At 39.2% G+C, this 26,874-nt stretch overlaps 1 protein-coding gene and 1 non-coding gene across 2 annotated transcripts in view; one reads left to right on the top strand and one right to left on the bottom strand.

Moving 5' to 3' along the window:
* ALG14 (ALG14 UDP-N-acetylglucosaminyltransferase subunit) overlaps positions 1–26,874 on the top strand; it is a 98,233-nt gene that overhangs the window by 49,490 nt on the left and 21,869 nt on the right. The gene's annotated exons all lie outside the window — the stretch shown is intronic.
* Positions 21,721–21,792, bottom strand: TRNAY-GUA (transfer RNA tyrosine (anticodon GUA)). Its single transcript has one exon. It is a non-coding gene; the product is annotated as a tRNA-Tyr (tRNA).

Raw genomic sequence — 26,874 nt, forward strand, 5'->3', positions numbered from 1 at the left:
TTCCTATGAGTTGGCTCTTCACATCAGGTAGCCAAAATATTGGAGCTTAGCTTCAGCATCAGTCTTTCCAATGACTACTGAAGGTTGATTTCCTTTAAGATTGACTGGTTTGATCTCCTTTGACCAAATTCTGGGTACCTCATGACCCAGTCAAATTGACATGTAAAATTAACCATCACAACCTCTATTCCTGGTATTTTGATCATGCTTTTATTAATCACATTAGTGAAAAATTAATGTATTAATGACGAAATGAATTTTGTCCAAACTTTTTTTGTTGATTGATACAACCATGATTTTTTGTTTAGCTGTTGATACAATACAGTGAGAGATTTTCAAATATTGAAACAGACTTGCATTTCTGGAATGAATTCTACCCGATCATGGTGTATAATCATTTTTGGGTATAGATGGATTTGATTTGCTAGTAATTTGTGAGAATTTTAATGATGATATTCATGAGGGGTATTTGTCATTAGCTTTCTGCTTTAGACTTTCAGCTTGGTATTGAAATTAAGCTGACCTTATAAAATGATTGGTAGGTGTTTCACCCTCTTTATTTTCTGAAAATAATTATTTAGAATCTACGTTAGTGCTTCTTTAAATGTCTGGTAAAATTCTGCAGTAAAAACATTTGGTCCTGATGATTCCTTTTTCCAAAGCTTTAGCTACAGATTACATTTCTTTAATAGACATAAGATTATTCAGGTTCTCTGTCTTATATTGAGTGAGATTTTGTAGTTTGTGGTTTTTAAGGAATTGTTCCATTTAATCTAAATTTTCAAATTTATGTGCATAGAGCTGTAATATTCTCTAATTTTTCCTTTTTGGTTTAGGGTCTGTGGTTATAGCTTTGGTCTCATTCTTGATATTGGGAGGTTCTGTTTTCTCTCTTTTTATATTTGTCAGTCTTACTAGAGACTTATCAATTTTATTGATCTTTTCTAATAGTTAGGTTTTTGTTTCATCTATTTTCTCTTTTGTTTATTTTTTCCTTTTTGTGGCTGTCTTGGGTTCATTTTGCTCTTCTTTTTCTAGTTTCTTAAGGTAGGGACTTAGATCATTGATTAGACCTTTCTTCTTTTCTAATGTAAGCATTTAGTATTTTAAATTTATCTTTAAGCACTGCTTTAGCATCATCCTGTAGATATATTTTCATTTTGTGCTAAGTATTTTTTATGTCCTTAGATACTTTTTCTTTGACCCATGGATTATTTAGCATGCTTTAATTTCTTTTTGGAGATTTTTTTTTTTTTCCCTATTACTGATTTCTAGTTTGATTGATTTTGGTCAGGGAACACACTTTGGTTTTAAATATGTTGACTTAATGTTTTATGATCTAGGATATAGTCAATCTTGGCGAATATCCCATGGGTGCTTGAGAAGAATGTGTGTTCTGCTGTGTTGTACAGGATGTTCTATAACTGTCCATTAGATCCTTTTGATGGATGATGCTATTGAGCTCTTCTATATTTTTGCTGATTTTCCATCTAAAGGTCTACATATAACTGTGAAAGACATGGACCATTTCATGAGTCATTCTAAAGCTATGTCTAAATGGTCTCATTGGTCTTAGCTCTTCGTAATCCATTCAGTGCCCTGTTCCCCCTACTGTAATGTACACATGGATCCTGCAGTAATATAAATTTTAAGTAGACCTTATAGTTCACTGTTTTGTCTCTCAAAACCCATGTATTTCTTCACTATTGTGTTTTTCTAGTTTCTCCTAAAAGTGGGGGGTCTTTGAATCATTTTTTCAGTAAGTTGGCTGATCTCATATTCTTGGAAACATACTTCTACAGAAAAATTTGTTTGTTTCAAGGTGAAAAAGAGAACATTGAATTTGTGAGTTACTGATCATTGAACTAAAGAGGACTGCTTACGTTCAGGGAGAGAGATCTGTAAAGTTCTTGAGGATAAAGGCCATGTATTTTTCTGTTTCCCATGGTCCCTGCTTAGAAAAGTGTCTTCCACATATTTGTGGAATGACTTAAAAATAAATGAATGAATACTGGATGATGTGAGTCATCACAAAAACAAAGACGCCTGGTCCCTAAACTGGTGTTCTTCTCAGGCTTTATTAAAGAGTCTGAAAAACCAGAAGGGTTTCCCAGGTCTGCAAGTGTTTGATTACTGGCTTCCTTCCAACCTGGCTGTTGTTAAATGAAATACTCAGAGAAAGAGCTCTGCATGTTAAAATGAAACCTATTTTAATTTTTAATCAAGTAAAAAATAAATATCAGATTCTACATGTATAACAAATTGGAAAGAAATGGACCATTTCAACCTAATACACTGCCTCTTTGCCTGAAGCTGAAGCTGATTTAATTCACCATGACAAATGTAGATGTATTTATTACATGTACACTCATGCTTTGTATGAAAGAAATCCATTCTTTTACTTAGTCTTTTTTTTCCATGTTCTATATCCAGTTTGAGCTGTGAAATGTCTAAGTTCATAGCAGTAGCAAGTTGATGATGTGCATAATGGGTTATTGTCCATAAATGGAATACTATGATTTTTTTTTAATGAAGTATTTTGGGTGGTAAACCACAAACTGGGTGGTATTGAGATTACCACTTGTTTGCATAGTATATAAAAATTTTATTGGCCTATTGATTGACATGTGTTTCAGACATTAGGAAGAGTCAGTTAATTTCTTGTTGATATGCCAGAACCTTTACAGGAACTTTGTTTTTCCCCTTAATTTGTGTTGGTTTGATTCTTTGTATAATGACCTTCATCTGGTATTATGTTTTTCGGTGATGAGAACCTTTATAGCATGTTCAAAGGAAACTAAGCTAGACAAAGAAAAGGTCAGCTGGCCCAAGATGCCTATCTGTAATTGGAGTTAAGTGAGAATATGATTTTTCAAGCCAAGTCAAATAAGAAGCAATTAGCTCACAGTCGTCTGTTGCTTCTTGTTTTCCAAGATTAATGAAATCATACTTGGAGCCATTTGTTTAAGTGTGTTCAGTTCCTGTTCCTCTGTCGACCAATCCTCTGTAGCACATTAAAATAATACCAGTGTTACTTTTTTCCAATGTCTATTTCCCCTCCATACATGTACTATAAATTTAGCAACTTTCATAGAGATACAGTTGGTATTGTGTGTGCATTTAGCAGCTCTGATAAAGCTCAGAGCCCACAGTGAGGAGTGACTGTACGTGAACATTCTCCCACGTATCTGGTTTCTTAGACCTGAGGAACTGCTTTCCCAGCTGCGAGTGAAACTACCAGCTGTGCCACTGACACACTGGATAGGCGACAGGCTATAGCTGCTTCCATCCCCAAATGAGGTATTTGATTTAAATGTTATGGTTTCTGATTCACATTTTGAGTGCCCTTAAAATCTATGTCAAAATTATGCTGTGTATTATCAGAATTTTTGTATTTATTTTTGAATTATCAGCTTTGTATTTTTTTTCCTCCACTTTGGGGGATTCTCCAAAGCTTGAAAACAGTTTTTCTTTTCTTTTCTGAATTGATCCTTTTTCTACTTGGTAAACATGATGTTTTTCCTCTCTGCAGAAGCCAGTATGGCTTTGCCTACCATTTTTCTCTCGTTTCACTTTGCCTACATCACTCTTTTGAGTTGTCGCTGTTTCAGATCATCACAGGCACAGATGAGATCTGGGTCTGGTGGGCCCTCTTCCTCTTGAGATGAAAGCTAGCCTCTTTTCATAAGGATAACAACGTGGCTACAGTGAAAACTGAAACAAAAGTTGAAGGAAGAGAAATTCAGTTGTGAAAGGGTCAGGGAAGCGTGATGGGAACAAAGCTGTTTTCCAAGAAAGGACTGATATGTAATCAGAGGCAGTGACCTCAGAGAGACCTGGCCTTGTGCAGAAAGGTGGTGGAAGGCACCAGTAGCTAAGTGAAAACAGTGAGATCAGGAGAAAGGAAATCTTTGAAATGATCTTCAGTTTTCATAATGATTCCTAAGAACCAGCCAGTTTCAGAACCTTACAGTGCCTATTTTAAAGTTTTACATGAATCAGTATAGCTCTATATTTATAGTATCTGAAAATCACTAAGGTGCCATTTTTGTCTAGGATTTTAAAAATTTCCCTTTGGTCTGTAAAAAGAAAAAAAAGGAGCACAATCAGAACACAAATATCTGAGTGTGAAATAGGTGAGCTTAGGAAGGGCTGCTATAGTCCAAGTCGAGTGCAGTCATTAACGACTTGGAGATGTCTGGAACTCAGGTTGGTATGGAAGTAGCTTGGGGAGTATTAAATTTGAATGCAGACTGTGAACTCCTTGAGGAAAGGTAAGATGTATTACTCATCTTGGCAATCCTAGCACCTCTTAAAGTGCTCTGGGGCATGTAGGAGTTCAATAAATATTGAAGGAAAGAAGTTGGGTAGGAGGAATATAGGAAGGAAAGAGTCAGAGAAGCTATTAAAACTTAGTGATGACTGCTTAGAGCTTTTAAGGAGGTGGAAGAAATAGAATAGGGGAAAAAACATTGCGTAACTGCTCCTTGGCTAACCTTTGCACCCACTGAACTAATCCCTGGAATACATCTAAGGATTTTCTTGGTGGCACGTTTCTGAAGCATTAAATATTGTCTTTGTCGGAGCAATCAAAAGGAAATGGCAAACATTTCTCATTCACCTTAAGCAGAATGCAGTTGCTTTACTCTACTTTTCTTTTTATTGAGATAAAATTTACATAAAATAAAATGAACTATTTTAAAATGTACAATTCAGTAGCGTTTAGTACATAGACAGAATTAAGTAGCACCTGTATTAGGTTCCAAAACATTTTCATAAAGAGTTGCTTTATTTTAATGCCTGAGTATCATGAAACCACTTAGAGTGTTTTACTTTTTTTTTTTTTTTTTTTTAATTGAAACGTAGTGTTTTCCAGCAGCCTCTGGAGACTAAATGCTATCTTTGTCATAGTCTGCCTTTTAAATTTCTCATTTCCCTCCCCCCGAATCATTGGGTAAAACTTACATTTTTAGGCTGGCTTTTCCTCTTTGGTAGCTTGCTTTTCAGTGGTTTCTTTTTCTCCTGGCCTCCTGGTGTAATTCTTATATTTTGTAGCATGAATACAGCAAAGCCTCCTGGTCGTGGATTTCTTTTTCTAGTGTTAGAAAAATCAACTGTGGAAAGCTTATCACTTCTCTATATATGGAGCATGACATTTGAGATTCCACTTATACCAGGAGATGTAAGCCCAGGGTCCTTGCTACAGGATGAAAAGGGCAAACTCTGATTTTCTCTAAGACACATGGACAAATAATTATAAAAATATTCTTCCAAAGGACCTTATAATCAGGGATGAGGAAACTTAGGACTACCCTAGATTTACTGAGAAAAATAAATAAAACCCTAAAAATTTCAAACACTGCTGTGGCTTACAGAATAAGATATTTTAGCATTATTGCTTAGAGCAGTGAAAAGGGCCCATTTAGGTTAGAGAGCTTGAGAGCTCTGTTAAAAACAGCAAGACATTCCCTACTGATAAGACCTCTAAATTATAGAAAGAACATATCGTGACTGATCATTCCTTTTAAGAAATGTGAATAGCAGATTTATAAGTTTCATATGGTTATGATGTCAAAATTTCCATATTCTGCCGTAAAGAATGAAATCTGCAGAGGGATCACCTATAAAATTGCAAAGGGCAGCAAATTCCATTTGTGAGCAGAATACCGTTTTGCATTCTTGGTTTTCCTGAAGTCACACTTAAGCCATTTATGCAAATCTTTGACAAAGCAACTTTTAAAAAATATTTATAGTTGACAGTTCGTGAAAACACATTTGTGCTTATGGGCTAAATAATTACTTTTCTCTAAAGACAGGTGTCTCGTGCTCAAATCAGTTGTGTCCACATCTTAAAAGCTCCAGATGCTATATTTCAAAAGATTTGCTTATACAATACAGTATTTTGTAGATAAGTCTTGTTAGTGAAGTCAGTGCCCAGGGCTCAGGGGACTTTGTTGCTGTTTTATTATTCCCAAGCCAGCTTTCCTGTTTCAGCGTTTCAAGGAGCCATGATTCATCTCTGTGAAGTCACACAAGGAGAAAAAAAAAAAAAAAAAACCCTCACTGCTCAGTAGGCACAGAGAACAGAATTGGGGTGGGCGTGGGTGGAGGTGTGTATTTCCCTCCTCCCTAGGAGAACTGGGTGAGACTTGTGCATGGCAGACTTCCAGTCTTCAGGTCACAGAAGAGTTCATTTTTGTTCTATAGCTTTCATCAAGAATTTGTTCTGAATATTTGCTTTACATTTTTTCTTCCACATTGTTGTTTTCCGCATTATTGTTTTCTCTGGCTTGCACCCATTATACCTTGGTTTTGGTACAGGAGGAAGTATGCCACACTGGGGATCAGGAGGCTCTGGGTTTACTCTCAGCCTTGTGAATAATTAGGCATGTGACTCGAAGCTAATCAGTTAGCCTGTCTGAGCTTAGCCTCTCTTCCCGATCAAATGGGAATAAGAAGTAGACAGAGCACAGGTGTCAGATCCACTTGCTTTTGAACAGGCCGCTGCCTCTGCCAGGAAGGTGATAGATTCCCTGCCACTTAAAACCACTAACTCCTGCTCTGTTCACCTCCTGTCTGAATGACTGATGGCTCCTTGAAGCTCCTGCACCTTGCAGTATCTTAGATATAGTGGATGCCCAAAACGTGTTTTTTTAAATTGTGATGACTTACTTCTGAGAACATTTCTGTGGTTCCTCATAGTTTATTTGCAGAACACCTATCACCTATACACACACATTCAAATGCTTGGCTACCCTTCTACTGCCCTGCCCTATAGAGCGGCACTCTCTCTTCTGTCTCTTTTTATACAGTGGCTGTTCTTTCTCTGTCTTCTGCTTTCTCACTCATACCTCTGACCTCCCATTGGGATTCATGTTGAAAGCCCTGTAGTTTTGCCCATTAACCTTTACTTTTCTATAGCTGTCTTGATCACCTTCTACTGCAGGAATTCTTCTTCCCTTAGCTCTCTTGGGAGATAGAATTTAATTTTAATTTTCCACAGTTCTCCCAGTTTTTTGTGCTAGGTGAGTGTCCCTAGCACACTCACCTTTGTTTTAAAGGCTCTCTTCCCCTTGACTATAGGAAGCAGATAGGTACTGACAAAAATTGTAAGCATTATTAGAGTTAGACATGTAAGAGCTTATCCTTTACTGATAGACTTTATCCAAATAAAATGGGAAAGGTCTTTCTCAATGCCTTTTCTTTGTCCACTTCAATGAGGGCCCTCCCCCCCTTTTTTTTAATATTTAAGACTAGGTCTCCTGCATTTCTTTTTTATCAGCTAATTCTGAAGCAAACTGATAAGCATTGGATCACATGCAGATACAAACATGTTTTGTCTGATTCACCTAGCTAGTTGGCATTTTGTACCACATGGTGGTTTCAGGTGTTTCATGGTGCACAAAAACCCATATTTCTGAGTCTGTTTGAGGAATTGGAAGAGCAGGTGACTGCAGGGAGGTATCAGCCAGAGCTGAGTAGTGACCGTCCTGTCTGGGGCACATACTCTCTTACCTCTGGTTGTCTCGTTTATGTAGGCTCCCTGAGCAGGTTGTGTTTGTGTTCAGCCTTCATACCTCTCTTGGCGACCAGAGTGAGTGGTGGTAGCTCAACGCAGTGGTTTGTAGGCCTCATACACTCAGGGGACTAAATGCAGGCCATGCAAGTGAGAGCAGTGGGCTCAGTGTACTCGGTAGCAAGACAGACCTACTATCCCTGAACCCTTTCTCCTTAAAATCCCGGAGCTGCCACTGCTTTTGTGACACAACTGTTTATAGCCTGGTGGATTTCTGTATACAGAGATCAATATGTGTCCTCATATTCCCCCCTGCTCTTTTAATTAGAACAGTCATATTAAGTCATTCCCTGGTGGGGAATCTACTTGTACACTTAGACTCATAAATGTTCACAGATGATACCTTAGCAATTGTTTAATCCTACATCTTCCTTTTAAAGTTTAGATTATAAAGCCAAGAGGGGGCTTGCCTTGTATTGTCTTAGAACTAATAGCAAAGCATGGTTGACAAACCCCATTCTTCTCACTCCCACCCTCCAGGCTCAACTCTAGACCACACTAGACATGAAACATGGATTTCCCTCCTCTCTAAGGGCATCCCTGGTGGCTCAGATGGTAAGGAACCTGGCTGCAGTGCAGGAGATCTAGGTTCAACCCCTGAGTTGGAAAGATCCCCTGGAGAAGGGAATGGCTACCCACTCCAGTATTCTTGCCTGGAGAATCCATGGACAGAGGAGCCTAGTGGGCTATAGTCCACAGGGTCACAAAGAGTCAGACATGACTGAGCAACTAATACTTAGAGCATCCAAGTGTATATTCTCTACATGAAAGAGAGAAAATGGGCTTTGGGTAGCAGGTATACTAAGGTTGAGGATCTAGGTCTGCCATTCTAATATATGGGCAAGCTTAAGTGAGCTGTTTGATATGCATAAGTTTCCTTTGCCTCTGTAGAACAGAGACCATGATACGTACTTCTTAGTCTTATGTGAATATAACTAGTGTATACATAAGGAGCCTCCATGGTATATTCCTAGGTCCTCTTCACCTTTTTTTTTTTTAATTTTAAGTTTGGTTTTTTATAAATGATTGAAAATTTCTGATGACTCACAAAACCAATTTTTAGGGAGAAAGCAATAACAGGAGAACAATAAAAACCTTATGCACATAATTTAAGAATAATGTCTTTTGTATGCATTAATGTTGAGAAGAAACTTTACAAATTACTGATTTTGGTAAAAAGCTATTAGGTAAATAAATATAATAAAATATATTTATCAAGCAGCATACTTTGTTAATTTATTTTACAAGTATAATTGAGTTTTAATTACTTATGAGTTTTCCACATGAGGTAAGTGAACTGTGATATAACTTTTAAAGACCATGAAATATGTATTCTTATCAATTCATGTCAGTATCCTATTACTGAGATTATTCCTTCAAAAGGGAACCAAAATACCAGATGTGTTTGTTAAATATATTGTGTTTGGAGCTTAATCAATTTGGCAGGAATTCAATATAGAATTATCATATGACTTAACGAGAAACATAATGCTATTTGTTAAAATATTCCTCTTTAGTTATCTCATAGTAGAGGGAAAGATAAATAATTCATTGTATGACACTATTATACACAATCACTTAACAAAAATCACTTTGTTAAATTTATTTAAAAATCATATTTCAAAAAATAGTTATATAATCTTATCTTTAAAACTACATCTAAAAGCATAGTGATCAATCACTAACTCATGATCTGGGACAAAAGATTTGATCAGACTGATATGCGTAATTCAGTGCTTCTCACCCCTTTATCATCAGGTTAAATATTCTCTTCCAAAAATTGAGAGGCTAACAAGGAGTTAATAAGTATTTTTAAACTTAGGCCAAGGAATGCCTGGATGATGTGATGTGTCTGTTTTCATGTTGATTTTCATGCCACAGTGAGCCCCTTCAGGCGTGAGAACAACTGAGGATTATTTGCTTCTCATTCTTTCTTTTTTGGCCCTCTTGTGTTTTCATCACTGACTCCAGCCCTTCCAAAAGCAGTCTGTCAGGGTTCTCTCTCCTGCCGGGCCACCAGCAACATCCTTCTGAATCTGCCCCTCTCAAGGAGGAGTTCATCTGCATGGGCCTGATTCTCAGTTGCACTGTTCATTTACCCAATTTCTGGAAGCTTCTTCTTAGCTGTGTCTTGCACTATCACTCCATCCAGACCTTTACCATCCATGAACTCTTAGGGCTTTATAGGCTAGCGTTTTACCATTCTCTGGTCATCTCACTTCCATTCGTTTTCCCCTTCCCCAGATTACATTATGAGTACTTTAAGGGCCAGAAACAAAATCTTCTGACTGTATTGGGTGCTTATAGAGGTCTGTGATTAACAACTGGATCATAAGGAAATGGAAGACAGCATGACAAAAATTAGCTCCTGATCCCATCTCTTCCCAGTGCACCACACTGTCTTCCTTCTCTGCCAGTTATTAATGATTTCTCCTCCCCGGCTACCTCCTTTTCCTTCTTAGGTGCCACTGAATGGTAGGGAGTGACATTCAGAGGACCCTTCAGCTGTCCCATGGGTCACCTTTATCCTTGAGACTCTCCCTCCCTGCTAGCCAGGTGTGCCCTGTACTCCTAGTTATCAGAGGTCATGGGAACGTGGACCTCCTCTTTCTCTAAGAGCAAACCACAGTAAGTCTAAAACTATGCAGAGCTCCCTTCAAATTGAAAAAGATTAGGAAACATAACCAAACCTGAGAAACTCAATTCTTCCTCTGCTGCCATTCCCCTGAAATACCCACTTGATTCTTAAGGAAGATGTTACTAATTTAATTATTCTTTATTTTTTTAAGAGGACCTGAAACTATCAATGTAAAAATTGCCTTCTGATGCCATTTTTTAGGATTGTAAAACCTGGGTATCAAAGCAAGCTTTTACTGGTTATAATCTGAATCTCTATCCTTTGAAGTCATTTATTCCTGAATTTGTTATTTTATAAACTTATTATTTACAAATAAAAATTATCTGTAAATAAGTTTATGAAAAATTATAATTTATTTGTAAATTAATTATAGATAAGTAAATTATTTACAATGGTGTTATTATTTTACATTAAATAACTGCTGTGAGCTGAGACCTGAGCTGGCCACCATAAAAGATGGAGGTGAGCATGAGATGTGGGTGGCATTCATACTCAGAAGAGTCTATAATCTTGGAGGCAGGCCCTGCCCCAAGTCCTGGGTTAGTAAGATCATGTGGACTGGGAACTGAACTGACCTGCCTCAGGGTTTAAAACAGAAACACCAGGGTGATTATTTGGAGGTATTTTAAATCCCAGACCCTCTTTTGGAGGTGAGAGCTGATTAATGAGCCATTATCCCATCATTCACAAACTACATAGTGAAGAATAGGCATAAGGCTTCAGGATGTCTGACAGAACAGTTCCAGAAGGCAGGAGCAGCAAATGTACTTCAAAGAACCCAGAACAAATAGCTCTTTGGGTCAGTTTTTAAATCAATAACAGATCGGGCGCTACAAGAGGAAGCCTGTTTCCCAGCCAGTGAACAATGCTAAAAGCTCCGGCTCCCACAGTCTCTGGGGAGTAATTAGAACTTGTTCAGTAATCAGCCAATTTGGATTTCTGAGAATGATTCTAAATATAAAATGATAAAAGTTGAATAAACTAAGCTATTGCTTCACCATTTAATTTCATAATTCAATTAGAGAATCATAAAGTTAGAAATGCTGAAGGGTTTTTTGGATTGTTTTTTTTTTGTTTTGTTTTGTTTAAGGAAAAGTTATTTAAAGGCAATGCTATTAAAAAAAAAAAAAAAAACTCGAGGCTAAAAATATATGCTGAAGCATTTTATCTCATTGGGGACCTGAAAACAGTAAAATATCCAAGTTGGAGTCTAGTCTTCATTAGACCAATAAGTTAGTTTGGGAACTTTGAAATCAGTGTTTGATTTCTTTTGTCTATAAAGTCAGTGCAGATTAGGTAGATTGTTTGTTTTAATTGTTGGCAAAACACTGTAAACATCCAGGTTCTGGTTGCTGTATTTTTATTATAAAGCACAGGAAACTTCCATCAGAAGTAGTAGAGTGTTAGGATAAATTGTAAATAAACAATAGCTTTTGGTCAAGTTCAAATACAGCCTGTTACTTATCCTGCACTGGAAAAATGAGGCAATTCTTCAATTTCTATGATTACATATATAAATGGCAACTCTAATATTTTTGATGAGAGGGAAAGATTCTTCTGGATTGTTTTTTTGTTGTATAATCAATGGCACAAACCCATAAAAGAGTTGAACAACATCTTACCAAGTTATACTTTTCCCTGTGATATCACTTTTGATCTTTGAGGTTCCTTCCAGCTTTAAGAGTCTTTAATTCACTGATTCTAATGGGATATTCTAGGGAATTCCACCAAAGCAGGACTGGCTGGAACAGGCCCTGTTGGCCCTGGCGTATAGATGTTCTCCAGGGGAAACCCAGTGTATGATGATGTAAGTGTGACTGACCTGCAGAGGACTGCCTGATTAGAGGTACCTCAGAACTTCACTTAATGCTGCCAGCATAGCCTTGGTGACCAGCAAATGCAGCATTTGTATTTCTTAGTAACAGATATGGAGAATTCATTATTACTTAATGAGCAGCAAAATCTTACTGAGCTGTACTATAATAACTTCATAGCTTTCTCTAATAAGACAAAACAACTGGAAAATAGTTCTCTAAGTTTAGTTCCAACTCCACTTCTCATTGAGTTGGATAGTATTTCCCTAAACTAGAGATTGTGGATTACCGTGACATTCACCAAAAGATCCAAACCATGTTTACATGGAAGTACATATGATGAAGTAATTGAAATTCACTTTTTATCACTTTTACTCATTCAAAGTAAAGACTAAAATAATTATCAGATTTACTTTTTGAATTTCAATAACAAGGAATAATAGAATGCTAATCCTGCTTTCTCAAGAGGCAGGTCAAGTGGTCTGGTATTCCCATCTTTTGAAGAATTTTCCACAGTTTATTGTGATCCACATAGTCAAAGGCTTTGGCATAGTCAATAAAGCAGAAGTAGATGTTTTTCTGGAACTCTCTTGCTTTTTCAATGATCCATCGAATGTTGGCAATTTGATCTCTGGTTCCTCTGCCTTTTCTAAAACCAGCTTGAACATCTGGAAGTTCACTGTTCACGTATTGCTGAAGCCTGGCTTGGAAAATTTTAAGCATTACTTTGCTAGCGTGTGAGATGAGTGCAATTGACTCATTGCAAAAGACCCTGATGCTGGGAGGGATTGGGGGCAGGAGGAGAAGTGGATGACAGAGGATGAGATGGCTGGATGGCATCACCGACTCAATGCAGATGAGTTTGGGTGAACTCGGAGTTCGTGATGGACAGGGAGGCCTGGCGTGCTGCGATTCATGGGGTGGCAAAGAGTCAGACAAGACTGAGCGACTGAACTGAACTGAATCCTGCTTTACATGAAAGGATTGGATTGGCCAAAAAGTTTGTTCAAGTTTTTCTGCAACATCTTATAGAAAAACCCAAACATACTTTCTGGCCAACCCAGTAATTGGATCTTTGGGTTTCTAGGCTAATTTAGATTCCGGGCCCGCTCATTCTTTTCTGAGATGGCTTTATGATCATAGTGTAGCAGGAAAGGCACACAGTATTCTAAGTATACAATAAGAACAATTCCCCTGATGTTATTTTTTGTTAGTTTCTTTGTTTACATAAAGAAGAATGTGCTTGTTTATATTTCTGCTAGGTCCTGTTGGAATTTTCTCTTCCAATTTCATAGAACTTTTCACTAAGTATGGGATGATATGCTGATATCATTTTCACTTCCAGTCAGTAAAAACTTTATTTTCTTTGCAGATCTTAGGAATGGTGAAAAGAACTAACTCATTTCTTGTGGTATTTTCTAAATCCATACTAAACAAATGAGTAGTCACGTGGCTGATAGAAATAACAGTATACAGTAACTTGTTTCTTTCTCTCTTTTTTTAAAGTAGATTTTATTCTTTAGAGCCATTTTAGATTTACAGCAAAATTTAGCAGAAGGTATGGAGAGTTCCCATGTACCCTCTGCCCTACACAGGCATCATATCCCCCATTATCAATATCCCTCATCAGAATGGTACACTGATTATATTTGATGAACCTGCATTGACACATCAGTATCATCCAAAGCCCACATATTTACATTATTATTCACTCTTGGTGTTAACACATTCAATAGATTTTGAGAAATATATAATGACATGTATCAGTGGTAAAGAATCTGCCTGCAAATGCAGGAAACACAAGTTCCAGATCTTCTCTGGGTCAGGAAGATCCCCTGGAGAAAGAAATGGCAACCCACTCCAGTATTCTTGCCCAGAGAATCCAATGGCCAGAGAGCATGGTGAGCTACAGTTGATGAGGTCACAGAAAGTTGGAAATGACTTAGCAACTGAATAACAACAACAGTGGATATGTACTGGTATCTTGTTTTAATTTGCATTTTTCTAATAATGTATGATGTGGGGCATCTTTTCACATGCTCTTTTGCTATTGGTGAAGTGTTGGTAAAGATCTGGCCCATTTCTTAGTCGATTTGTTCATTTTCTCAGTTTTGAGTTTTAAAAGTTCTTTGTATATTTTGGATAATAATTCTTTGTCTGATATGTCTTTTGCAAATATTTTCTCCCAGTCTGTGATTTGTCTTCATTTTATTGATAAAGTCTTTTAAAGAATTGATTTTTTATTTTAACTAAGTCCAAATTATCAATTATTTCTTCTGTGGATTGTGCCTTTGGTATTAAATCTAAAAAGTCATCACCAAACCCACAGTCATCTATTAATAGATTTTCTGTGTTATCATCTAGGAATTCCATAGGTTTGCATGTTATGTTTAGGTCTGTGATCTACTTTGAGTTACTTTTTGTGAAGGGTATAGATCTGTATAAGAAGGCATCTGTATCTTTTTTCTTTGGGGCATATGGACGTCCAGTTGTTCTAGCACCATTTGTTGAAAAGACTATCTCTGTTCCATTGTGTTGGCTTCACTCTATATAGTCAACTGTCAGTTGACTATGTGGTTCTACTTCTGGCTTTCTGTTATGCTCTTTTGTTATACTTGTCTGTTCTTTCACCAGTATCTCACTGTCTTGATATTGTAGCTCTACAGTAATTACAAAGTCAGTACTTACTTACTGAAGTCAGGTAGTGTCAGTTGTCCAACTTTGTTCTTCAATATTATGTTGTCTGTTCTGTCTTCTGCCTCTCCATATAAATATTAAAGGTGCCAGAGCAGGAGACATCAGAGACATGGGTTCGGTCCCTGGGTGGGGAAGATCCCCTGGAGGAGGGCATGGCAACCCACTCCAGTATTCTTGCCTTAAGAATCCCATGGACCAAAGAGCCTGGCAGGCTGCGGGCCTTAGGGTCACAAAGAGTCAGACATGACTGAAGTGATTTAGGACACATAAATATTAAAATCAATTTGTTAATATCCACAAAATAATTTGCTGAGATTTTGAGTGGGATTGTATTGAATCTATAAGTCAAGTTGGGAAGAACTGAAATCTTGTTAGTACAGAGTCTTCCTATCCATGAACATGGAATATATATTTTATTCTTCCTTGATTTTGTTTTTCAGAGTTTTGTAGTTTTCCTCATATAGAGCTTATACATATTTTGTTAGATTTATATCTAAGTGTTTCATGGTTTGGGGTGCTAATATAAATGGTTATGTGTTTTTAATTGAAAATTTCAATTGTTCAATAGAAAAGTGATTGACTTTTGTATATTAACCTTATATCCTATAATCTTGCTCTAATCTCTTACTACTTCCAGGAATGTTTTGTTCATTTCTTTCAGATCATGCCATCTACAAACAAAGACAGTTTTATTTCTTCCTTCCCAATTAGTACACCTTTTATTTCCTTTTCTTATCTCACATTAGGAGTGATGAAAGTGGACGTCCCTTCCTTGTTCCTGATATTAGTGGAAAAACTCCTGGTTTCTCACCAATAACTATGATGTTAGCTATAGGCTTTTCATAATTTTTTTTTATCAAATTGAGGAAATTTCCCTCTATCCCTAGTTTATAAGAGTTTTCTTTAAATCATGAATTGATTTGGATTTTATCAAATACTTTTTTCTCCATCTATTAATATGATAATGTGATTTTTCTTCTCTATCCTGTTGCTGTGATAGATTACATGAATTGATTTTCAAATGTTGAACCTGGCTTGCATACATGGAATAAATCACACTTGATTGTAGTGTATAGTTATTTTCAAACATTCTTGGATTTGATTTGCCAGTATTTTGTTGAGAATTTTTGCATCTATGTTTGTGAAAGATATTAGCGTATGAAAGTGAAAGTTGCTCAGCCGTGTCCAACTCTTTGTGACACCATGGACTATACAGTCCATGGAATTCTCCAGGCCGGAATACTGGAGTGGTACCCTTTCCCTTCTCCAGGGGATCTTCCCAGCCCAGGGATCAAACCCAGGTCTCCCACATCACAGGCGGATTCTTTACCAGCTGAGCCACAAGAGAACCCCAAGAATACTGGAGTGGGTAGCCTATCCCTTCTCCAGCGGATCTTTCTGACCCAGGAATCGAACCAGGGTCTCCTGCATTGCAGGAGGATTCTTTACCAACTGAGCTATAATTCATCTATAGTTTTCTTCTCATGTCTTTGTCAATTTTTGGAATTAGGGTAATTCTGGACTCATGGAATGAGTTAGGAAGTTTTCCCTCCACTTCTATCCTCTGAAAAAGATAGTGTAGAGAATTGGTATAATTTCTTTAAAATATGGACTGCTTTTTATTTTGCAGTCATTTTGCTGCTACTGCTAAGTCGCTTCAGTCCTGTCCGACTCTGTGCGACCCCATAGACAGCAGCTCACCAGACTCCCCCGTCCCTGGGATTCTCCAGGCAAGAATACTGGAGTGGGTTGCCATTTCCTTCTCCGTGCAGTCATTTTAGGCTTACACAAAAGTTGAAAAAATAGTAGAGAATTCACGTGTATCATTCATCCAGCTTTCACTGGTTTTAATATCTTTTAAAACTGTGCTACCGTTACCTAAAGCAAGATATTAACACTGGTATAATAACCATTAACAATTAAATTGCAGCCTTCATTTGGATGTTGTCAGTTTTTCCGTCACTGTACTTTTTCTGTTCGAGATCCAATCCGAGGTTCCTATCCTAGTTATTTACCAGGTCTCAGTAGTTTCTTCTAATCTGTGACATTTCTCCAGTCTTTCCTTGTCTTTCATAACCTTTACATTTTAGAAGCAAACTGGTCAATTATTTTGCATACAGAGATTACAGTTGTATGATACATAGTGGGATTCACTGTGTCTTTATTTCTAAATGAAAGTCTGAGTTTTCTAAAGGTTTTGTTTCATGTTTGTGAAAATCCTGGTGTTTACATTCTGTTGTTAGTTTAGTTGCTAAGTCATGTCCAACTCTTTTGTAACCCCATGGACTGTAGCCTACCCAACTCCTTTGTTCATGGAATTTTCTAGGAAATACTGGAGAGTGGGTTGCCATTTCCTGCTCCAGGGGATCTTTCTGACCCAGGGATTGAACATTTGTCTACTGCATTGGCAAGCAGATTCTTTGCCAATGAGCCACCAGAGAAGCCCCGTTTACATTTTGTTGTTGTTCAGTTGCTCAGTCGTGTCCGACTCTTTGCAACCTCATGGACTGCAGCACGCCAGGCTTCCCTGTCCTTCCACCATCTCCCAGAGCTTGCTGAAACTCATGTCCATTGGATCGCTGATGCCATCCAACTATCTCATCCTCTGTTGTCCCCTTCTCCTCCTGCCTTCAGTCTTTCCCAGCATCAGAGTCTTTTCTAATGAGTCGTCTCTTCACATCAGGTGGCCAAAGTACTGGAGCGTCAGCTTCAGCATCAGTCCTTTCAGTGAATATTCAGGATTGATATCCCTTAGGTTGACTGGTTTGATCTCCTTGCAGTCCAAGGGACTCTTAGAGTCTTCTCCAACACCACAGTTCAAAAGCATCAGTTCTTCAGCACTCAGCCTTCTTTACGGTCCAACTCTCACATTCATTCATGACTACTGAAAAAACCATAGACTTGACTAGACGGACCTTTACCAGGTTGCAGTTATTTGTCATATCTTACCTTCTTGGGGATCTATAGTTATTTGAAACTTCCTCCTTCAGTACAAGGAAATGATGTATCCTCAGTTCTTTTTACTGAAGCAGTCTCTCTGTCTCCAGTAATGATATGTGAAGTATCATGTGAGGAATAGCTTTATTAATGCAGAATATAGTTACTAAATTAATAAATTTTATTTTATAAGTTATCTTTAAGAGCCTTATATTGGTTCCTCAAAAACTTAAGCATAGAATTACCATATGATCCACCAGTTTCACTCCTGGTTTTAACCCCAAATGACTCAAATAATTGAGTCACTGATTTATTTGTACACTGATGCCCATAGCACACTAGCCACAGTCAAAAGAGGAAAACAACACAAGTGTCCTTCAAGAGATGAATGCATAACACCATGTGGTATATGGAATATCATTACTGAGCCACAAAAAGGAATGAAATTCTGATATATGCTATAACATCTATTTGAAAACATTATGCTAAATGAAATAAACCAGACCCCAAAAAAGACATATTTTTTCATTCTAATTATATGAGGTACCTAGAATAGGGAAATTGATAGAGAGTAGAATAGAGATTACCAGGGGTTGGGAGGAGGTGATATGGGGAGTTATTATTTATTGGGTACAGAGTTTCTGTTTGGTATGATATAAAAGTTGTAGAGACAGTGGGTGGTGAGGTTGCACAACAATACTTAAAAGTGGTTTAAGGGTAAATTTTATGTTATGTGTAGTTTTTAATTTTTTAAAATTAATTTAATTTTGGCTACACTGGGTCTTGTTGATGCACACAGGCTTTCTCTAGTTGCAGCGAGTGGAGGCTCCTTCTGTCGTGGTGCACGGGCTTCTCGTTGCAGCGGCTCCTCTTGCTGTGGAGCACAGGCTCAAGGGTGCGAGGGCTTCGGTAGTTGCGGTGTGTTGCCTCAGTAGTTGTGGTGCTTGGGCTTAGTTTCCCTGCAGCATGTAGAGTCTTCCCAGACCAGTGATTGAACCCACCTCCCCTGCACTGGCAGGCAGATTCTTATGTATATTTTACCACAGTTTTTAAAACGTCTTATTCAACTATCCCTTTCCTTCCCACCCCCACACCCCCTCTTACTGGGTCGTTTTAATCCAGTAAGTAATTTTTTTCCATATTTCACAGGTTAATAACACTCTTTCCCACTCCCCACTTATTGGGTCATTTTAATCCAGTATGCATTTTTGCCATGTTTCACAGATTATTTTTTTCTGAGAAACCTTAAATAGCATTATCATGGTATAGCTGACCTTATAAAAGTTGTATTTCTTCCATCATTATAAGTTTGAAAAAGTTTCACCCCAAATTTATTTCATTGTGAGTAAGATATATCCTGAGACTAGTATTTGATTAGTTACAAAGATGAACAATATTAGAAACATAAGCATATTCTCACTAGAGATAGATTTTATCTTGTTGCCTTGGGTTTTGTGATGGAGATTCACATAAAGTTTAGCCTCTGAATGATCTACCTGCAAAATGTACCACTCACATTCATCAAACCTCCTGACACTATGCCTTGATTCTCCAGACATAGGAAGGAGTACAAATACCTGCTTAAACTGTAGGGAATCTAGGGGCTAGGGACATGCAGATTAATAAGCTCCATACTTATAACCCCATTTACTAGCTTGTTCAGTCTCATTATTGGCAGCACCATCAAGCAGCAGTTCACAAAAGAAGGGAATACTGGGCAAAACAAAGATAGATGTCTGCTGCTGCTACTGCTGCTAAGTCGCTTCAGTCGTGTCCGACTCTGTGCGACCCCATATATGGCGGCCCACCAGGCTCCCCCGTCCCTGGGATTCTCCAGGCAAGAACACTGGAGTGGGTTGCCATTTCCTTCTCCAATGCATGAAAGTGGAAAGTGGAAGTGAAGTCGCGCAGTCGTGTACGACTCTTCGCAACCCCATGGACTACAGCCTACCAGGCTCCTCCGTCCATGGGATTTTCCAAGCAAGAGTACTGGAGTGGGGTGCCATTGCCTTCTCCGAGATGTCTGCTACATCAGGTCATTTCGTTAATTCATTCGGCAAATATTTGTTAAGCAGTATGAACAGCGTTCTGAGGGCTTGGGGTACATCAACTAACAAAATAGGCAAATAACCCGGCCCTCATCTAGCTTACCTTTGAGCTGGTCTGTTCCACTGCAAAAGCATATTGAGACATGGGCAGCCAGTTGATGTGACATCAAGGGCTTAAATTTCTGAGGCTAACCAGTCCCCTATTTGTTGATCAATCCACTGAAGTCTTTGCATTCAGGGTGGATAGGAAGCTAGTGTTTCTATCAGAGTGATGTTCTTCTACAGAGTTCTGCATAGCTTCCAAAGACTCAGACCAGTGGATGGTGTACTGGGGTTCAAGAGTCCTTATACCTACAATGAGGAGATGAACTGGTGCTGTTTCAGTCCCAAGGGACAGCATGGTAAGAGCCAGTCAAGTTATTGCAGGGCTTCATTCTCAGACCAAAATGGGGTGAAAAATCAGAAGCCTGGATAGAATTATGCATGGTGGGGCTCAAGCTGACATTCACTAGACATACAGGAATGCAGGGGCTTTCTGCACACACCAGATCCATGCTTAATACAGAAATACTGATTCCAACTTACAGGCCAAGCCCCTAGAATGGGTGGCATACTTGCCAATCTTCGATAGACTTGGGACATGGGCAGACAAGAAATGACTACAGGAGGGTGGTAAACAGATGCTATTGGCAAATAAAAATAAATGTTAGTATTTATTAGCCAAATCCACATTTTCATTTAATCCTCAAGACAAAAACAAACTAGGAAGAAAAAAATAGCTCTGAGATCTGCACTCTCTTTGTGACTATTAAAAACTGAGATTTAACATGTTTAAACAAAAGAAAGGAAAATTTTTTTCAATACTGGTGATATATTGAGGATTAAGATAGATCTCCCCTGTTCCCTCCCCCATCCTGATCTCACTGTGTGGAGCAACAACACTTTCCCCTTTTGGCGGGGGATATTAGGAAATATAGTTATATATTTCAGTGCTGGAAACCACATTCAGTTCTAGGCACCACACTTCTAAAGGGCCACTGACAAATTGGAGCATGTTCTGAGGAAAATGGCCCAGATGGTAAGGGAACATGAAACCAAGTTATATGAGAAACACTTGGAGGAAGTACGGAGATTTAGCCGAGAGAAGAGAAGATTAACCAGAAAGTATTACAGAGACCACAGTTTTCAGTTTCTGGAAGAGACGCTAAGGATGGGCTAAGGATTCACCGTGCTTTGCCTACTGGAGCCTCCAAGAACAAGGGTCATTGAGGGGAGATACAGGAAGAACATCATCAAAAAGAACTTGATAAAAATCAAAGGCATGTCAAAAGGAGTGGATATCACTGGAGACAGATACCAAGCCCCACATCTCTGAAATTATTCTCACAGAGGCTGTCAGTCAGTGCCTGCTCACATCAGACCTACACCGTGGGCCTTCCCAGGCCCACCATGGCCAGTAGCATCTCTTCCCCTTGTTCTCCCTTTGTACTCTTACCTCTCTGAAGTACTGCCATGCTTTCGCTTGTGCTTTAATTCTGTTCATACCTGTCTGTCTCTCACTAGTGATTCTCAACTTTCAACCTGATTATATTCTTTTAATGGTTTCCCTTGTGGCTCAGCTGGTAAAGAATCCGCCCGCAGTGCGGGAGACCTGGGTTCGATCCCTGGGTTGGGAAGATCCCCTAGAGAAGGGAAAGGCTACCCACTCTGGTATTCTGTCCTGGAGAATTCCATGGACTGTACAGTCCATGGGATTGCAAAGAGTCGGACCTAATTGTATTCTTTCAACCTAATTGTATTCTCTTTATAACAAGTATAATATATATAAATTGTAACACATGTTATATATTATAACAAATATATGTTATAATATATATAGTGGTGATTTAGTCGCTGAGTTGTGTCTGACTCTTGGAACCCCATGGACTGTAGCCTGCCAGGCTCCTCTGTCTATGGGATTCTCCAGGCAAGAATACTGGAGTGTGTTGCCATTTCCTTCTCCAGGGGATCTTCCCAACCCAGGAATTGAACCTGGGTCTCCTACATTACAGGCAGATTCTTTACCAACTCAGCTACAAGGGAAGCACTTTAATATTTTATATATATATATATATATATATATATATATATATATATATATATACACACACACATAAAATATAATGCATATAGTTTCACATTTAACTATGTGAAATTCATAATTAATATAACCCACCTGTGCAGCACACAATTCCAAAAATATACTATAATGCCCTCATATTGCACTTAGTCACTCAGTCATGTCCAACTCTTTGCGACCCCATGGACTGTATAGCCCACCAGGCTCCTCTATCCATGGGATGCTCCAGGCAAGAATACTGGAGTGGGTTGCCATGCCATTCTCCAGCCCTCATATTAAGGCAATTAAAAGGAAAAACAAATTGTATTCAAGTTACATATTTCACACAATCTCCAGGAATGACCACACCAGGAAACACAGTAAAGTAGATGGATTTGGAATGTGGGAGCAGCACTATTAGGGCAGCTGTGCTGCAGGCTGGTGTAGGCACATTGCATCAGTAACTCAAAAAAAACAAACAAACAAACTAGGAATGTGTTTGCTTCCCATGATACAGTATTCTTTTTCTTTCCTTTTTAATTCTTTTCAATTTATAACTTGTTTATTTTAAAATGTGTAACATAAAATGCATCATTTTAAGCATTTTTAAGTGTACAGTTCTGTGGCATTAAGTACATTCACTTTGTCATGTAACCATCACCACCTTCCATCTTCCAAACTTTTTCATCTCCCTCAACTCATGATGTAGTTTTCTTAAGTAATGAGTCATCCTGGCAAAGGTCCAGACAACACAATGTATAACAGTCTTCCTTCAGTTTCCTTGGTAATTCTACTTATAAGATTTCAGTGTATATATTAAAATATGTAAAAAAGTTTTGTTTTTGTATATAAAACAGAGTTAGGTTTTAAGTTGTGCTGCTGCTGCTGCTAAGTCGCTTCAGTCGTGTCCGACTCTGTGCGACCCCATAGATGGCAGCCCACCAGGCTGCCCCATCCCTGGGCTCCTCCAGGCAAGAACACTGGAGTGGGTTGCCATTTCCTTCTCCAGTGCATGAAAGTGAAAAGTGAAAATGAAGTCAGTCAGTCGTGTCCTACTCTTCGCAACCCCATGGACTGCAGCCTACCAGGCTCCTCCATCCATGGGATTTTCCAGGCAAGAGTACTGGAGTGGGTCACCATTGCCTTCTCCTTCAGGTGATTGTAAATGGGTTGTCACCCATCCAGATGACCAATGGGATGGAGGACAGGGGCTTGTTGACTGAAACCCAAATATTGCAGAATATCTGTATCATTGGCACCTGTCCACTAAATGCAAGTACCACCCCTTGGTCACTGTAACAAGCAGAAACAACCCTATTTGTTCCCTTATCATTACCACCATTGAGAGTCAGACTGTACAGTACATGAACTCTAAGGCAAGACTCAGTTTTGTCCTTTTTTTAACTTCCTTAGTACCTGGTGGGGCTTCCCAGGTGGCCTAGTGGTAAAGAACCTACCTGCCTGCCAATGCAGGAAACATAATGAGACATGGGTTTGATCCCTGGGTCGTGAAGATCCCCAGGAGGAGGGCATCACGACCCACTCCCTGTATTCTTGCCTGGAGAATCCAATGGACAGCGGAGCCTGGCGGGCTACAGTCCATGGGTCTCAAGGAGTTGGACACAACTGAAGCGACTTAGCATGCACAGTACCTGGTACAAGAGGCTCTCAGTGTTTATTAAAGTAGAGAATGTAGTAGAAAGGATGCCCACATGTCCCTCAGGTAGCTGTAGCTCAGCTTTTCTGAAATTGAACAAGAAATCATCTTCATCTTCTCTAGCCTCGCTCCTCAATCTTTCCTAACCTTCTTCATTCTCAGTCTTTACAGTTATCCAAAAAGCTAGCCACTGCAGATTCGTCTCCCTCACTGTGCACATCTGGTGGGTCATAGACCATCACTTCCGCCTGTCCTAACTCAGGGACCCTCTGTTTCCCCTGCTCCAACCTCCCTTATATCTTCTTCTATTATAATACCCTTGTTTTCTGGCCTCCACGATCACCATCCTTCAAATGCTCAGGAACTCTAAGCATTCCATTGGCATGCCAAGCCTTCCATTTTGGAGTAGTGTAGCCCCATTGTTGTTCAGTCTCTCAGTCGTGTCCGACTCTTTGCGACCCCATGGACTGTAGCATGCCAGGCTTCCCTGTCTTTCACCATCTCCCAGAGCTTGCTCAAACTCACATCCATTGAGGCATCAGTGATGCCATCCAACCATCTCATCCTCTGTCGTCCCCTTCTCCTCCTGCCTTCAATGTTTCCCAGCATCAGGATCTTTTCCAGTGAGTCAGCTCTTCTCATCAGATGACTAGAGTATTGGAGCTTCAGCTTCAGCATCGGTCCTTCCAATGAATATTCAGGACTGATTTTCTTTAGGATTGACTGGTTTGATCTTCTAACAGTCCAAGAAACTATCAAGAGTCTTCTCCAGCACCACAGTTTGAAAGCATCAATTCTTCGGCACTCAGCCTCTTTTATTGTCCAGCTCTCACATCCATACATGACTACTGGAAAAAGCATAGCTTTGGCTATATAGACTTTTTTCAGCAAAGTAATATTTCTGATTTTTAATACTGCTATCTAGGTTTGTCATAGCTTTTCTTCCAAGGAGCAAGTGTCTTTTAATTTCATGGCTGCAGTCACCATCCACAGTGATTTTGGAGCCCAAGAAAATAGTCTGTCACCGTTTCCATTGTTTCCCCATCTATTTGTCATGAAGTGATGGGACCAGATGCCATGATCTTAGTGTAGCTCCTTATGCCTAGAGTAACTGTTACCTTTTTCAACTTGAAAAATTCCTACTCATGCATGGAGACTCAGCTGAAATGTCTCCTCCTCTGGTCCCAGATCTCAGATAGAATTACCCACTCTGTGTCTCTGTTGATATCTTTGTTGTATCATTTCTTGTGTTAAACTTTGTTCATGTGCCTGTCAGACTAAGAGTTCCTTGAGTAGAAGGTAGTTGCTCAGGCTTTAGAGTCAAGGGCTAGAGTTTGAATCCTGCATGACTTAGCAGTCCTGTGGTCTTGAACAAAGCCCTTCACCTCTGGAAGCCCCAGTTTTTCTTATCTGTAAAATGGGGATAATATACTGCTTACAAAGTGTTTAGAGCAAAGCTTGAAATGTTAACCATTTTCATTGGCTTTGTATCTGTCCAGCACCTCATAAGAAGCAAAATAGAGGAGGTACTTACCAGCTGTTTTGAATGAAGGAAGCACAGACTGCTGATATTGTCAGATTTGGAGATTTTATTATTTAGTCATGTTCAAACGGATGTTATATTTGGCACTTATAGACAATTTTATCATGCATAAATTTATCCATGGAAAATATTCTTGAAAGAAAAAAGCAATCTGTTTTCAGCTCTGACTTTTTTTAGGTGTATTAAAAAGCATTCATCCTGAAACAGTAATGTAAAAACCCTTGGGCTTGTAAAGTCTATGCCCACTGTGGAAAATTATGTGCCTAGAAACTCCTGTGTTTTGGATTTTGACTTGTAGTTTCCATAACGTGAAATGTGGGGAATGTCACTTTTTTCTTACTTATCTGAATGGTGAAGACCGGCGACCACCTCGAGCATCATTGAGCCAAACCCCATGACTGTCCTGCACTTGTCCCACCTTCAGTGCAAAATGTATATTCTTATTCAGCTTATGACTCAACTATTTGCTTTAAAAAACCCTTTAAGTGCTGCTTGCAGTGTAAGACCAAATCCTAAATTTTAAAAACTTCCATAGCTAATACTCTGCTAAATGTTTAAAGCCTGACATTTAATCTCCATGAACTGGAGCGCTCTGATTTCACTGTTTGCAGCTAGTAAATGTCACTCTGAACATTGTTGCTTTCACTCACACTTAAGCACTTTCATCTGCCGTGGATGCAGTGTGTCAGAGAAGTCTTTGTGTGCTATTCTAGTGAGGGGAAAAAAAGACGAAACCCGGCCTTTAAACAGACTGAAAAAAACTGCTTGAAAGGCAGCGATGACCCTGTTTTTTTAATATGGTGTTTGTGAACACACAATCCTGAGTTCCACCAGATTCTCTTAAAAACTAACTCTATTAGCTCAGTCAGAACAGGGTCCCCGCTGAGCTCATCCGTGGTTGCCAGCCAAGCAGCTCCCCCTCCTTTGTGACCGGAGTGGGGATTGGTGGGGAGAAGGGGGAGAAGATGCTGGCATTCCTTTCATTTCACTTCTGCCTGCAGGAGGAATCTTGTCATCCTCTGGCTCCCCAAACTATTTTCAACCTGGGTGTTTTATTTCTTAGTTCCTGAAGGCTGCTGGCACACAGGACAGCCCTCACTTCTCATCATCTTGACATGGAATGGAAAATCAGTTTGTGGCTATTTTCATAGCAAGTGATTTACTCCTGTTCTTTTATCTGTCTCCGCTTTATACTCTTTGTTTGAACATGTTTTTATTTCCCGTCTCTGCGGCCTTTTGTTCTTTTTCTGGGATTTTTCTGTTCACTTTTCCTTCCCCTGCTCTCTCCCCATCCCCCACCCGCCATCCCCTGCTAAGTCCCTGGGGCCTTCCTTGTCTCGGTCCCCAGGCCCTTGTCCCACCCCTTTTGTGCACATCCTGCTTCCTGCCTGGCTGCCCTCCTCTCTCCTGCCCAGTCTGTTACAGGCACTGCTGGTGCTGCCTCCACTGCTGTTCTCATCCTTGGGGTCCCTCTTCATGTACCCGTGGGCTCAGTCTGTAATAGCCCATGGTACAGCAGGCAGACAGACTGAACTTGTCCATGGTCACATTATAGACAGATTGTCAGCCAAATTCTTAGGCAGATTTGTTTTTAAGGCCGTTAATGCCTACACTAGCCTTTGTTTCCAGTTTCCTGGCAGCCATGCTAAAGCATGAGCTGAAGCCTAGAAACAGAACACTCTACAAGAAGCACTGAAGGGGAAATTTTAGAAAACTGTGGGCTTTTCTGACAGACATGGATTCAAGTCTCTACTCTGCGGTTTATTAGCCTTGTGGCCTTGGACAAATTCATTCATTTGACAAATGTTTATCAAGTGCCTATTATGTGCCTTCTGCTGCTAAGTCACTTCATTCGTGTCTGACTCT

This window comes from Bos indicus, chromosome 3 (assembly GCF_029378745.1).
Source record: "Bos indicus isolate NIAB-ARS_2022 breed Sahiwal x Tharparkar chromosome 3, NIAB-ARS_B.indTharparkar_mat_pri_1.0, whole genome shotgun sequence".
NCBI lineage: Eukaryota > Metazoa > Chordata > Mammalia > Artiodactyla > Bovidae > Bos > Bos indicus.